Here is a 15,650-nt window from a genome sequence, read left to right on the forward strand (position 1 = left end):
GAGCCATGAAGTAACATACACTCAGGAAAAATCCCTGGGCTGCAATAAGAATAATTCACCAGCTCAGACGTGATTTCTAAACCCCCAAACAGGGAAAATAATAAAACCTGATGGACTAGGGAAACTACTCCCTACTTACACATTTCAGGGTGTCCAATCGTAGCCGACACAAGAGTGTGTGGCCTAAAGGATAAGGTGTCTGACTTTGGATCAAAAGATTAAGGGTGTGAGTCCCTTTGCAATTGTATTTACCTCCATTTGTGAGTGCTTGTGGGTCCTGCTATCTTTGGCCTGGAAAGGTCCTATGTAGCAATGTGGTTTTTCTGTAACCCTATTGGAAGGCCTGTAGGTATTCAGTAGGTCTAAACTGAAGCCTTCTTCTGCAGCCAGATAAAAGAGCAGCAGCAATTAGTTGTAAAGCCTGGAGTCACATGCTCATATTCTAGCTATATGACATTTAAATAGTGTTACACAAGGCTGGAGGGGGGGGGGGGTCTTATCCTAGTGGCACCCACTGTCACCAGGCAGGAAACAGATCTCATGGTGAGTAGAGAAAACTTAACAGCATTTTGTCTGGCAAAAGACTGATTACCAATAGTTGTGGCTGTGAAATCGACATTCTATGATTCTTGTCCTCACTTTCCTGTTGTTTGTCTGTGTGATCGCTGTCTGGTTTGGATCTTTTACTGTCTGCTGTATAATTGATTTTGCTAGGTGTAAATCAACTAAGGTGGTGGGGTTTGATTGGTTAAGTAATTCTGTTACAGTATGTTATGTTCGGTTAGTGAAATTATACTAAAAGAATTGGTTAAGGAAGAACTAAGCAGTATTGAGTTTCTCTATATAAACTGAGGTCCAAGAAGGAGACCAGCAAGAAGGAAAAGGGGAGAAGAGAAGAGAAAGGAAAGGAAGAGGAGAGAAGACCTTGAAGCAGAACTCACCTCCAAGGCAGCCTAAGACGAGAACAGCCAGAACTCCTCTGCACAGCTGTTGAAATGGTTTGCTGTGTGAATTCTATGGCAGGTGATGTTCGGACTGTGCACTGGAATTATTTACCAGCTTCCCTGGTCCTCCCTAATACATGCAGCTGTGGTGGCCGAGCAGTTAAGGCATTGGACTTGAAATCCAATAGGGTTTCCCTGTGCAGGTTCAAATCCTGCTCACAGTGAGGCCTATGTTTTGGCCATACCCCTTCCTAGGGCAACAAGGGCCTCTCTGAGTTACCAGCAGTGGGACTGTTAGGGTATGTCTAGACTACAGGGTTTTGTCGACATAGAGCGTCTAGACACATTCAGTTCTGTTGACAAAGCAAGCTGCTTTGTCGACAAAACCCTGTAGTCTAGACGCAACCCTACAGGCAATAACACCTTCTGTCGACAGAACTCTGTCGACAGAAGGTGCTATGCCTTGTAAAATGAGGTTTACCAGCATTGACAAAACTGCTGAGTTCTGTCGACGTTATGTCGACAGAACTCAGCGGTAGTGTAGACCCTGGTATAGTTTTGTTGAGAAAAGTCCACTTTTGTCGACAAAACTCAGTAGTCTAGACACACCCTTAGTGTTGACGTCTAATTAATTGCAGCATTAGTCCATGTCTTCACTCAGGTGGAGATTTCTGCTGCAATCCATCTCGGGGGTTACGTCTACACTGCAGGCTTTTTGCACAAAAACTTACAGAGCATCTATACTGCACGCATGTTCTTGCACAAGTAAATTTACAGTACAGCATCAGAAAACAGGTCTTCTTCCGTAAGAGTTATTCCTCTCCCCACGAGGAAAAATCCTTTTGTGCAAGAGCTCTTCCACAAGAGGGCAGTGTCGGCAGGCAACATTAATTTCTTGTGCAAGAAACCCCTATCTGAAATGGCTATCAGTGCTTTCTTGTGCAAGAGGGCGTCCACACTGCTATGAATGCCCTTGCGGAAAAGCACCTCTCTTGCACAAAAGCACATGGCAGTGTGGATGCTCTCTTGTGCAAGACCTTTTGCACAAGAACTATTCTGCAAAAGAGTTGTTGCACAAGAAGCCACTAGTGGATGCTCTACCTCGACTTAGATCCCCAGGAGGCACTGGGGAATAATGACTTTGAATGGCCTTGGGCAGGAGATATTTTGAAATAGCAGCAGTGGAGCATCCACACTATGGCTATTGCAAAATAGCTATTTCGGAAGAGGCATTATCCCTCATGCAGTGAGGTTTACAGATTTGGAACTAAGCCATGGCTGGCTTTTGAGGTGAGTGAGTAGAAAGAGAGAGGGGCCACTAGAGGCTCTTCGCCCTCTGGATGGCTCTGCTTGTGAAAAAAATAGGGACCCCACACCATTGGAGAACGTGGGTATCAATTTCAATGCCTCTCTCATACTAAGCGAGCCACTGACTAGGCTCCCTAACTTTAATCCAAGCCCCTTCCCTTCTGCCCCCCCTCTCACTCAGTTCCTCCAGTGCCTGGCTGGAACGGCTGCCCCACTGCCAGCCCTGCTGCTTGGCATGGTGCAGTCATGGGGCCAAGAGCAGGGGAATCCTCAGGTGTGGAGAGCAGCTGGGGGCTGGATGGGGGGCCTGGAGTGCAGGGGGCAGGAGAGAGGGATGGACCAGAGGATGTGTGGCTCGGGGGTGGAGACACAGCTTCTCCCAGGGTCCCCTCAGTGTATTATTCCCAGCATGATATATCAATTGCGGGACATATTAATGTGGCTTGGGGTTTTTTTTGGGGGGGGAGGAGGAGGTATCTTTTAACTGTGTTTTCAACAACAGGGTTTCATGTTGATAAGCTGAATTTCAGAAAACTGAAGATGTCCCTGACAGCGATAACAACCATGAAAAAATTGTACCAAAACACCAACATTGAGCCTGCCACTTGCAGAATCTAGTTTCATTTATAGATGTGGTACAAGAAGAAACAAATGACACCTAAAAAAAGATGGCCAGGCCCACTTTTGCCAGATGCTAAGCACTATAAATTAAAATTGAACACTCAGCAATTGGAGCAAAAATGGTGGAAGCAGAATGCAAGCCACAGTTCATTCGGCCATGCCAGAAAGGATGGAACTCTGTGTTCGTGGCTGTGGAGAGAATTCGGTGCATTCGGAATGAACAACAAAGGTCCATGAGAAATGTGTTCCCAGGACTCCAAATTAGTATGCAAGAAGCAGTTCTTCGCTTTATGCTATTCTTTTTGCTAAAAAACTCCCCCTGCTGATCATTCTGTATTTTTATTAACATTACTTATTGGTTGGTCAAAAGGCTGAATCTAGCAGAGCTGGTTTTATTGGCAGAATATGCCATGGTTATGGGCCCATTGGTGAAAGCACTAAATATTATCCAAGCACAGATAAGTACACTAATGGAATGGAGTGCAGCTGCGTAAATTATACCAGCATTAGGGGGTAGCAGAGATTTTTTTTTTCAGTTTATCCTGTACAGACTAACAGTCTGGTAGCACTTTATAGATTAACAAAATATATATGTGGTATCACGAGCTTTCATGGAAACAGTCCACTTCTTCAGATGACTGGAGTTTTGAGTTTAGGCTGTGCAGAGCCAAAATAAATAGGTCTGTACAGCCTAAACTTAAAACTCCGGTCAGCTGAAGTAGTGGGTTGTTCCCACGAAAGCTCATGATACCATCTATCTGTTTTGTTGTCTATAAAGTGTTACCAGACCATTTGTTGTTTTTTAAGTTTAAATTATACTTGATGGTTTCAAAACTGCAAAGGAACAGGATGCCCGCTTGAGGCCACTGGTAGATGCACTTCAGTGCACCATTCAGAAATGTTTTGGTGAAATAATTAAGGACCTGGAGCTAATAGCAACTGACATCTTGATGCCAAATATTAGGACCACTTGGAACACGCATGAAACTGGGATTAGAAAAGGTAAGACTGTCATTTTAGACAAATGAAACTAAAAAGAAGCTTGATCGGTATTTGGCATCTTCAGAAGAGACCATGGAGCTGCTGCACTCTTTTTCTAGAATTAGGGAGCTGTGCACCAGGGCCAACAGACCTCTGTCTCCATCAGCTGCCTGTGAGAGATTCTTCCATGTGATGGACTCATTTTTTCAGAGACAAGCAAGGATTGGTACATTTGAAAAAAGAAGCTCTTATGGTTGAACAAACATTTTGGAAATTAATCATGACAACGGAAAAATGCACACCGTGAATGTGGACAAAATAAATACATTTCTGTAATCTGACTTGTATTTAATTTGGTCCCTCTTCATCTTTATAAATGAAGGCAGTGAGTATCGTTAAATTCCATCATTGAAAAATGTATAGTATAGGTGTGCATATAATACAGATTTATATTATAAGTGTTTATATAGCACGTGTTTGTGTGTGTTAGTGGTGACCTGCAAGAACTCGGGTGGTTAAGCATAGGGTTCCATAGGACAAGTAATTTTTACTTTTGCATACTTAAGTACAATTAAGATAGGATACTTTTGTACTTTCACTGAAGTAGTTTTACAGAAGATTACTTTGATTTTTACTTACATTTGTTTCGAAGTAGCAGGACTTTGAGTTGCATTGCACAGAGTAGTGACAGTACAAGGCATTGCATTTGCACAGAGGAAAACTATGAAAATGAGTCGCAGAGACGGGAGAGCAATTCTGTGAGTCCCGGGAATAAGACAAGAGAAAAGCGATGAGACTCTGTCCTGTCTTTAGCTCCCTTTTTATATTTTAAACATCTTTCAAATGCAGCAGCACAAACACACAACTCGAGTGGGCCGGGCGGGGGGGGGGGGGGGGGTCTGCAGCCTCCTGAGCCTGCCCAGCGCCTCCCAGGTGAATAAGGGATTAAAATAAATGTTGAAGCAAATACAAAGGCCCCTGGCCAGGACCACTCTCTGACTCGCGCCTCATCCCCCTGGGGAAGCTGCTTTAACAGCCCTGTCCCCCGCACTGGGGCTTTGCTCTCGGTGTTGCAGATTTTACCTGGCACCCCTCCCCCCACCAGACCTGAGTCTGCCCCGACCACCCCCCCCAGCCCCGCCTCCTGCCTCCCCGTCGGGACACTCACAGCGCGCGGGCAGAGACACGGGCAAAGGCTGCGCCAGAAACGCTGCACATGCAGTGACCAGGCAGGAGCCCACAGTGGCACCGCCTCTCAGGTGAGCATCCCCCGTCCCCCTCCGCCCCGGGTCCAACCAGACGCGCTGGGCAGAATCCAGGACTGGCCCACCTGGGCATCCCTCGACCATGCCGCCGCCGCAGCCTCCCCGCCCGCGCAGCCACGTGGGGCCCAGAGCGAACCCTGCAACCCCAGCAGCGCGCGCCGGCCCCGCCCACCTCGGGACACGCCCCCGCTCCCAGCCCGGCAGGGAGGGAATCCCCCGGGTCGCTACACGCGCTGCAAAAGCCCCGCCCCACCTGCGAGCCGGCCCGGGCTCCGAGAAGCGGAAGTAGCCTCTGGCCCGGGGCGTGGCCAAGCAGCGCCCGGTCTGAGCTACGACCTGGCGCTGGAGTCACGGGCCTGCTGCGCATGCGCGGTCTGACGGGCCATTCTACTCCGCCGCAGTCGGGTTTTCGGCTCACGGGCAGGGAAAGGGACCAGACTGCGCCGCGGTTACTGCGCATGCGCCGTGCTCCCTGAGCCGGGAGCCGTTGTGAGGGGCCGTTGGGGCCGTTACTTGCTGCGGGGCTGTGACCCGCCGTCCTGCGCTGCTGGTGGGTCCGGCGCTGGGTATCGGGGAGCTCCCGCTAGGGTCCCTTGGGCTTGGCGCTTCCTGATGCTCGCGCTGGCCTGGCGGCAGGTCTCAGTGGCCCAGGGACTCTCTCCTGTGAGCTGTGACCCCCTCCAGCGGTCTTGGGATCACAAGCTCCCTGTCATCTTGCAACAGGGGCAGGTCTGTTCTGTAAAAGCTGCCCTGGAAACCAGGGAGATTTGAACCCACAATCTTTAAATGGCTGGTCTGGCTTATACTGATGGCTACAGCTTAGAAATCCAACACCCTTTCCATTGCACTGCAGCTCACAGCACCAGTCATCTCTTCTCTCTGCTTTGCAGCAGGGCAATTGCTGGGGTAGAATAAAGGGAAAAGCTGAGCCAGAGGAACACACGCTCCCCGTCCCACACTCAGACCCCCCCCCCCCCCCCCCGCCCCCTGCCCAGAGCCTCAGCCGTGGCTTAACCCTGGTTTCAGAACAGCGAGGCCAATGCAAACAGCCCCATGGCAGACAGGTAGTGAGAGCTTCAGTGGGTGGGGCGGGGAGCTGGGGGCAGATCTTGGCTCTAACTCTCTGAGTGACCTTGGCCTCTTTAGTGAATGGCTCCCTGGCCCTGTCTGTACAGCAGGGACAGCAACACTCACAGCCCCACAGAAGGATGCTGGTTTGACGCTTCACCCCACAGCCCAGCAATGAGCCCCCCAACTTCCCCTGTGCTCTGGGATCCAAGTTTGCCGTGTGAATTCTGTGGGGCAGGTGCCATCAGGCCTGGGCACTGGGATTATTTACCAATTTACCTGGCCCTCTGACACTGCTAAGATCAGGGCTGAGTGGTTCAGGTTTTTGATTAGAAACCAATAGACTAAGCAGGTCCACAAAATCCACTAGTTCTGCAGCCCGAGAAAAGTAAATGTGAACCTCAGTCCTGCCTGTCCCTCCCCTCACGCCATGGGGGCTGGAACGCCAGAGGCCTGAGGTGTCTTAGTTGGGGGCCACATCAGAGAGGGCTGAGGGCCTTTAGAAGAGGTTTTTTGTTTCTCACTTTTGTGCTCCCCGATTTTTCTGCGGGTCAGTGGCCCCCGACCCACAAAAGGTTCCCTACCCCTGCCATAAATAAAGCAACATTAAAACCTTGTGTGCTGGCCGTAATGTTTTCCTTTCTTTAAAATGAAGTTTGATCAACTAACATGAGACAGTTCAAATGCTTAAACTGTTTATTTAAATTAAACTGTTCTCCCCAGCTGCAGCCCTAGCAAAATGGCTGGGGTGTGATTATGTCATTAGTGGCGAGTGTCCATTAGTAACCAAGAGTCCATGGAAAGGTTTGGGGAGGGCAGGGGCTCAGCAAAGGGGTGGGGTCTTGGGGAAGGGACGGGATAGATCCTGATATTTAAAAGGTGACCTTGGGGGCATGTGGCCTCCTGAGCAGCTTTTGATGTTCCCTGCTTGAGCCCCAGAACCAGCCCTGAGTGACGGGGGCAGGGAGAGCAGCTCACACATGCCAAGGGGCTGGCCAGGGGCAGGACATGAGCCCTGGGAGGCAGCAGTGACATCACAAGGGCCTTTTGCAGCACCTCAGCTCATTGGTTGAGAGGCAGTGACCTCACAGAGGGGCCATGGCAACAGCCAGGTGGGACAGGCTGCAGGGCATCTCAGAGACCCCCATGGCCTGGCTGCCTGGAGTCTCCTTTGTGCCCCTAATGTGGGGTTCTGGTCTGTGGAGAGGTTTGAACTCGAACCCCCCTCCCGACACACCCACTTCTTTCCCCACACGGAACGGCCCCATTTCCATCTCTCCAGGGACAGGAGAAGGGCTCTGGCCTGTTCTCTTTAAAATGCTCAGCCTGTTTCATTTTCTGCAGGAACTAGTGGGATCCATGCGCCCTGTTCCCCAGTGACAAGTGTGTGTCCTCTTCCCCCCATTCCACAGACACAGCAGGCCAGGGGGTTGTGAACCTGCAGTGGCCCCTTCCTACTTGGCCTCCCACAAAGCTGGGGTGAAAAATTACTGAACCCCAGCCCTCGTGGGCCAAGCCATGGCAGAGGTAGCAGGATTCACTCCCACCTTCTCCTGCCTGTGCCCTGGTGCTGAGGGGCCGGCCCCTTTCCTGCTGCCCCAACTCTTATTCCCACAATGCACTTTGTGCAGGGGCTGTTGGTCTTTGTGCCAATGTGCATGACTGGGACCCAGGACCCTTCCCCCAATCCCCCCTCTAACCCGCTCACACTGTCTAGCTGCCTCCAGCAGGGGCTGAGCTCAGGGGCCGAGCGGGTGACCTGCTCTTCAGCTATGATGGCATCAGGCCCTTCCCGCCTGCCTGCTCAGTCTGGAGATGGAGCTCCAGTGGGCCTCAGACACCCAGCAAGAGGAACAAAATTTTCTGTGTTGAACCTCAGTGCATGGAAGTTGAAGCACCTGAAACTTGTACCAATCTGCTCGGCCCCAGCAGGTCCCACTGAGATTTGAACTCAGATTGTAGAATTCAGAGTCCTGAGTGCTGCCCCTTACACCATGGGACCTGTGGTGGGAAAGTGGAGTGGGCACCTCTGACTCTCAGCTCTCAGGCTGGCCTCTGCTCTCCTGGCTCCCTCCAGCTGCTTCATCTCCCAGGACTCCCTGCCCTGCCCCAGCTCTGCTGCTTTCAGGGCAAATCCCTTGTTAGGACCAGTCACACGCTGGGGTCAGTGAGGGTCCCTCCCACCTGAGATGTGAGTCACACAAAAGCCTCGTTTCCTGCTCCGTTCCCAACACTGGATACAAACACACGGTTGCTCTGGGGGTGAAACAAGTGCCCCCTTAAAAAGCTCATCAATTGAAATGAAACTTTTACATCTCCAGGTGTGTCACACTTTGGATTTCTATTGAACAGGGATTCTTCAAATGACCACAAACCCCTCACATGCTCTAGTGCCAATGCACATAAACCAGACAAACCCGTCCCTCAGCTGGAACCAATTCAAACCGGCTCTGTGTGTGTGTCTGGTTTCTGTTTCCATCCATTCAACAAGGGTGTGATCTGATCTGGATGCCCATTGGCTAGTCCTTACTCTCCTTTGGCCGTGTCCTGCAGAAGAACAAGGACGTGGGGATGAATGGCCACAATCGATCTTACAGCGTTTGATTTAGCAAGTCCAACTAAGACTCACTAAATCAAACCCAGAGGCCACCCGCACCAGCTTCCAGCACTTCTGCTCTTTGCCCCCTTTGGCCTCCTGCTGTGGGGACATGGCCAACTCCAGCTACGTAGGGAGGGATGGCAGGGAGAGCAGACACATTGACCAGGCACCACTGGGGGCTGCCTCCCTCACCTCCCCCATACCCAGCAGCTGCTTGACCAGCTTAGTCATGGGGCTGCTCTCTGGGACTTCTCTCCCAGCTCCTCCACCTGTTGCCATTGCCCATCCCAAGGGAGGGGGGACGAGAGTCACTCTCCACAGTTGCAGGAGCTGCAGAGGTTGCACTTGCAGGGTCTCTGGGCACTGAAACCCCCAGGGAATCACAAGGGCACTTGGCACTGGCTCACCTGTCCCAGCAATTGCAGTCAGAGCCCTGCCTGCCAGTGCCAGGCAAAGCAACCTCTGCACCTGCTCCAGGCTTGTGGTTTCTTTCTTTCCAATGTTCCTCCCCAATCAGCCTTTTCCTGAACCAGCAGTTCCATGGGTGGCCAGGGGAGGCCTCTTCTGTGTCCCAGAAGGAAATAGAAAAATGTGAGCAGAATCTACAAGATGGTACCAGTGCGAGTTGAACCCAAGATTTCTTACTTGTAGCACAAGTATCGTAGCCAGCTAAGCCAGGAGGACCTAGGAAAATATGAGCTGCCACCGCACATGAAGCCCTCGCCGATGCCAGAGCCACTCCCTGTGCTCAGCAGCCAGCTGCTAGCATGTGCAGGCTGGGATGCTGTGCGCAGGCAGCCTGCACGTGCAGGATATGATGTAGTGCGCTGTGAGCAGAATGGCCCCATTCCCACCTCCCTTCCCGCGCTGATCCAGTGGTCGAAAGGGGCTGTGGCTGCTGCTGACTGGGCAGAAGCTGGGCGGCAAGATGCTGGGAGCAAGAGATTCCTTATGCTCACAACTATTCTGGAGGCCACCGCAGGCCACAACTATTCTGGAGGCCACAACTATTCTGGATGCCACCGCAGGCCACCCCCACTTGGGGGATGTTGGACTTGCCAAGGTCCAGCCAGAGGAGGGGCTGGGGTGCCAGAGGCAGGCTCTGGCTGGGAGACTCACCTGGCTGAGCCCTGGCCAACAGCCCAGCACATTTCTCAGACAGCTGCTTCTCTGCACAGGCTGCAGGTGTCAAGTGCCTGGGGGAATAAGAGCCTGAGTGGAGGGGGGAGGGCTTCAGGCAGGCAGCTCCCATTGGCATTGGAAACAGTCCAGAAAAGCACAACAAAAATGATGAAAGTTTGGACCAGCTGCCATATGAGGAGAGATTGGGACTTTTCACCTTAGAAAAGTGGAGACAAGGGGAGATAAGATAGAGGTCTATACATCATGGCTGTTGTTGAGACTGTAAATAAGGAAAGGGATTGTTCTTGTTCCCATAATAGAAGAACTAAGAGTGCGCCATGATATTAGCAGGTTGAAAACAAACAAAAGGAAGAATTTCTTCACACAAGCGCAGTCAACCTGTGGAACTCCTTGCTAGAGGATGTTGTGAAGACCAGGACTATAAGGGCATGTCTATATTTGGAAACTATTTTGAAATTGCTTAAATTGACTTAATAACTTCCAGTCTAAGAAAATAGAAACAGCATGTCCTCAGTATGGGGAAGCCTCAGAATTAGTCCGAGGCAGGCTCTGTTAATGTTCCTTCCTGGGGGCATGGAATTAAAAACAGAGAAGCAAGGCTGGGAGCAGCTGAAGCCAAGAGCCCTGTTCTACTGTGTCAACAATCTCTGAGGTGGCATGAAATCCCCTTTCCAGTTTCTAACCCTGAAATACCATCAGCTTTATGACATCATTCTTGGCCTCTTGATTCAGCCTTTGAACTCTGACTGCAGATGTTTGCTTACCAGAGATGGAGAGATGCCAAAAGAGACTAAGCCATAAATCGGCAAAGGATTCTGCCAAAGCCTGGGATTGAAACAGGGACCTTTAGATCTTCAGTCTAACACTCTCCCCACTGAGCAACTTCAGCAACTGCTTCAAAGACTCTGAAGCTGCCACTTCTCTCAGGCATGTTTTTCTCCACAGCAGTATACAAGAGAGATGCTGCTGCCAGTGGCCCTGAAAGGCAAGATGAGCTTTGCCTGCCCCCCCTCAGACTGACTTGCACTTGGCCCCACTCCTGCCTCTCTCCCTGGGGTGTCCTAGTGACTGAAAGGGACTTTAGCTGCCAATGGGGGGGAAGCAGATGGGCGGGGGGCCGTGTTCCTGTGAGATTTTCCATCCATGGGTGGAGTGAGTTTCATAATGTGCACCACTAGTGAGGTCGTTTGCGCTTATGCGGATGTGTGCTACTGTGGTACCCACCAGTTACTCACAAACAGCTTAGCTAAATATAGTTTCATAATTTTATAGAAGAAAAAATACTGAAAAAAGGGATAATTAACAAGACCATTAACACTGCAATACATTCCGTAGCCATTCGGTATCTTACACTGATCTGTTCCCTTGAGGCATAAAACACAATTGTCCATCTTCTTGATTTAGCAAACGAGCTATGATGATTCATATCACTACATGAAATGAAATAGTTGTTACACTTTATGATGGAACTGAAATATTCTGTTATTTAATGGGCTCAGTTCAGAGTGCTGTTTGTGTACGTCTACATTTGCTCCCTACTTCGGACTAGGGATGCAAATGTAGGCAACTGAAATTGCTAATGAAGCAGGGATTTTAATGTCCCATGCTTCATTAGCAAGATCTCGCCCGGCGCACTAGACCAAATCACACCTGATTTGAACCAGGAAGTGTGTACCGGGACGCGGTAGTTCGAACCAAAGCCCTTGGTTCAAACTAACGTTACGCCTCATTTTTTGTGTAAAAGGTGTTGTCCTGGACCATAAACCGAGCAACCCTGTCTGGGGAGGGCACCATGGCTCAGCTGGCTAAAGCACCTGCCTTGTGAACAGGAGATCCTGGATGCAACTCGCAGTGGTGCCTTGTTGTAGCCTTTGCTCACGTTTTCCTAGGTCCATCTGGGACACAGAAGAGGCCTCCCCTGGCCACCCATGGAACTGCTGGTTCAGGAAAAGGCTGATTGGGGAGGAGTCAACCACAAGCCTGGAGTGGCTGCAGAGGCCACTGTGACTGGCAAGGCAGTGGGAGAGTTTGAACTCCCTGGATTTCATACCGGAGCTCTGCTTAAAGCTGCAGGATCTGACTCCAGAGGCTGCTCTTAAATGCAACAGAGTTTGAGCTGCTTGCAGCTCTGCCTTTGGGACAGGGAGTTCGTACTAGAAAGAGGCAGGCTCTGCAGGGGCGGATGAGAGTGCCGCGGGGCTCCGGGCAGCAAAATTTCGCAGGGCCCCCTCTTTGACACAGCGCATGCACTGTGGTGCCAAGGCGCATGCGTAGGGCCTTGGGAAGCGTGGGGCCCAGGGCAGCTGCCCCGCTCGCCCTGCCCTAAATCCGCCGCTGAGGCTCGGTGACTAAGAACAAAAGGGTGGGCATTCCCGTGATTGAAGGGTTGTTAGATCATCATGAGAACGTTGCCTCGTACGCCACTTAAAAGATGGGGCAGCAGAGAAGAGTAGGAATGAGACTGGCAGGGGGCTGAAGCAGCAGGGTTGGAGTGACCAGGCCAGCTGTGCAGGGAGCAGGAATGTCTCCGCCTTGTTCTCATAACTATTCTGGAGGACACTTGGGGGACGTTTGACTCACCAAGGTCCAGCAAGGGGAGCAGACAGCGGAACCTCCCTTTAAGGGGCCCGAAGGCGCCTCCACACCAATGTGGGCCCTGCTGAGCCTGCCTGGGAAATAAATGTTCCTGGCTTTAGGGCTGTCCTGTGTAGGGCTTCATCAGCTCAGGGAGCAAAGGGCAGGCACATCCCCCACGGTGCACAGGGGCAGGGCCACGTCTCTGTCCCTGAGAGTGCGGTCGGGGGAAAGAGCTGGAAGGCATCTTCTGGTAGAGTCTGGAGCTACAAAATATGCCTGCATCACACGCCTTCGCAGAGAATGGACCATGTCCTGAAGGGGAGTGAAAGTGGCCTGAGAAGAGCTAGTGCAGCTGAGCAGAGAGCTCAGGTTTTTGTCTCCCTGGTGGTCTAGTGTTTAGGATTCAGCACTTTCACTGCTGCAGCCTGGGTTTGATTCCCAGTCAGGGAAACCAGCCTCTTCTGTAGTCATGAAATTTGCAAAGTCTTTGCCCTTTTCCATCATCAGGAGTGCCAGCAGCCTGAAGGAAGGGAGGAGCTGGGGTGCCAGAGTGGTAGTGAAAATCTAAAGGTCCCTGGTTCAATCCCAGGCTTTGGCAGGTGCTAACATATGGCAAGAACTTCCATGGTGTTACTCCTATGTTTAATCCTTGCCTCACCCTTTTTGGCCACAGCTTGGCATTGACAAATCAAGATCATCTCATTAGCCCCGCCCCTGACTTCTTCCTGTGAGTCGCTGCCTCCTTGACCACTGCCCACCCAGTGCTGGCCCTAGATATGGAACAGGGCTGTGGGCTGATGGGGATGTGTTTGGATAATCTCATGTGACCTTACCTGGGGCCAGCCAGCTAAGCAGGAGGAACATGGCAATGTTTCTCCTTCCTCTGCCGGAGAGGGAGCCAGCTCATTGCCATGAGCCCACATGCAGTTGGAGCAGGGTCTGGAGAGGTGACGCAGCTGAACGGAAAAAGCAAGGAGAGCAGCGTTTCAGCTACCAGCTGAGAACCTCAAGCACAGAGCCGTGTGATAGTCCCATAGGCTACGTCTAGACTGGCATGATTTTCCGGAAATGCTTTTAATGGAAAAATTTTCCGTTAAAAGCATTTTCGGAAAAGAGCATCTAGATCGGCATGGACGCTTTTCTGCAAAAGCACTTTTTGTGGAAAAGCATCCATGGACAATCTAGACGTGCTTTTCTGCAAAAAAGCCCCGATTGCCATTTTTGCGATCCGGGCTTTTTTGCGGAAAACAAATCTCTGCTGTCTACACTGGCCCTTTTGCACAAAAGTTTTGCACAAAAGGGACTTTTGCCCAAAGGGGAGCAGCACAGTATTTCCACAAAAAGCACTGATTTCTTACAGTAGGAAGTCAGTGCTTTTGCAGAAATTCAAGCGGCCAGTGTAGACAGCTGGCAAGTTTTTCTGGAAAAGCGGCTGATTTTCCAAAAAAAATGGCTAGTCTAGACACAGCCATAGTGTAAGGGGTCAGGAGTTTGAATCTTACAAGCTGAGTTCAAATCTCAATGGGACCTGCTGGGGAATTGTTGTTTTGTGTAAATCCTTGAGAATTGATCTTCTTGCCCCTCTGACTCAATTCTACTTTGTGCTTCTTCACTTTCTCAATGTAAGGACTTTGGAGAAAACTTTCAAACATCTGCTCCAGTGGCACAATGGGTCAGTGCACGGTATTTATAAAGCAGTGTGAATAGGAGACATGCTGAGGTTGTGAATTCAAACCTCCCCTGGAGCAGTGGTTTTCAGTCCCTACTGGGCTTCCCCTTTCCACTGACTGCTGTGGGAGCTGGGATTCCAGCTCAGAGGAGCCTGTCAGTCAAAATTCCCCCTTCAGACTCACCAGACTGAACGGTGGGTGGCCAGGGAAGGCCCTTCTTGCTTCCAGGGTCTTGTTGCTGGTCTTCTCCCCCCACCCCCTACCCATCAGCAGCTGCTGTCCCTTTCAGCCATTTGGTCAGCTCAGGCAGGGAGGCAGGAAATGGGCAAAGTAGTCAGACAAGCTGTGGCAGGCAGGGAAATTCTGATCTCTGCATATCCCCTATGTGAGGGTTTGTCTACACACCATTCCTCTTTCCAGAGAGCAATGCAAATTCAGCTGAGTGACATTGCAAATGAAGCGGAGATTTGCATAATCATGTCTGGCTGCTATTTCAAAATATGCTATTTTGAACTAACAGGTGCTGTCTAGGCAGTTCTTTGGAAAGAAAACCCTTCTTTCAAAATCACCCTTACTCCTTATGAAATGAGGTTTAAGGGTTAGTTCTGACGAAGGGTTTTCTCCCGCAATAAGCGCATCTCAACCGCGTTTTGTATTTCAAAATAAAGTATTTTGAAGTAGCACCAGTCAGTGAATATGCAAATGAAGTGCAGGATATTTAAATCCCAGCTTCATTTCCAATGTTGAGTGTCTACATTTGCATCCCTCGCAGATTCTCCAGGCAGTGACACCCCAAGGAAATGACAAGGGCATGTGGAGCTGGAGCTGGCTTTTCTGTCCCAGCAATTGGAGGCAGAGCCCTGCCTTGCCAGCACCTGTCACAGCAGCAGCTACACCCCCTCCAGGCTTGTGGTTTCTTTCTTCCCAATGCACCTCCCCAATCAGCCTTTTCCTGAGCCAGCAGTTTCATGGGTGGCCACAGGAGGCCACTTCTATGTCCCAGAAGCACAGAGGAAAACATGAGCAAAGGCTACAACAAGGCACCACTGGGATGAGAACCCACAATCTCCTGCTTACAAGGCAGGCGCTTTAACCAGGTAAGCCATGATGCCCTCCTTAGTGATAATGCCACTAGGGAGCTTTTCCAGGATAGCTTTTGTATCTGTAAAAAACTCTGCTGCGTTCACGGAATGGGTTGACTCTTTTAGATCAGTTTCCAAAAAAGTGGGCGTGTTCTTTCAGAAGGCCTGTATTCCTCATTGTATTAGGAATAAGGCTCTTCCCAAAGAGAAGGTTTTCCCATTTGGGCCCGTGTAGATGGACCAAATGTCAGAAAAGCCTCTTCTGAAAAAAGAAAAGTGTCTCCAAAACTGTTCCAATGCATGGTCCCAGGCAACACCTTTGAATTCCAAGTTGCAGCCATTCCCCATTTCCCTCCAGCCTTGGAGGGGTCTCAAGGCCTGTGCAGCCAAGA

At 50.6% G+C, this 15,650-nt stretch overlaps 1 protein-coding gene and 2 non-coding genes across 4 annotated transcripts in view; 1 reads left to right on the plus strand and 2 right to left on the minus strand.

The window, feature by feature from the left end:
- Positions 1-15,650, minus strand: part of LOC142821626 (zinc finger protein RFP-like) — a 394,289-nt gene that overhangs the window by 113,674 nt on the left and 264,965 nt on the right. The window lies entirely within an intron of this gene.
- On the plus strand, positions 1,087-1,168 carry TRNAS-UGA (transfer RNA serine (anticodon UGA)). The gene has a single exon. It is a non-coding gene; the product is annotated as a tRNA-Ser (tRNA).
- Positions 10,746-10,818, minus strand: TRNAF-GAA (transfer RNA phenylalanine (anticodon GAA)). Its single transcript has one exon. It is a non-coding gene; the product is annotated as a tRNA-Phe (tRNA).

The sequence above is a fragment of the Pelodiscus sinensis genome, chromosome 31, assembly GCF_049634645.1.
Source record: "Pelodiscus sinensis isolate JC-2024 chromosome 31, ASM4963464v1, whole genome shotgun sequence".
In the NCBI taxonomy this organism is placed as follows: Eukaryota; Metazoa; Chordata; order Testudines; family Trionychidae; genus Pelodiscus; species Pelodiscus sinensis.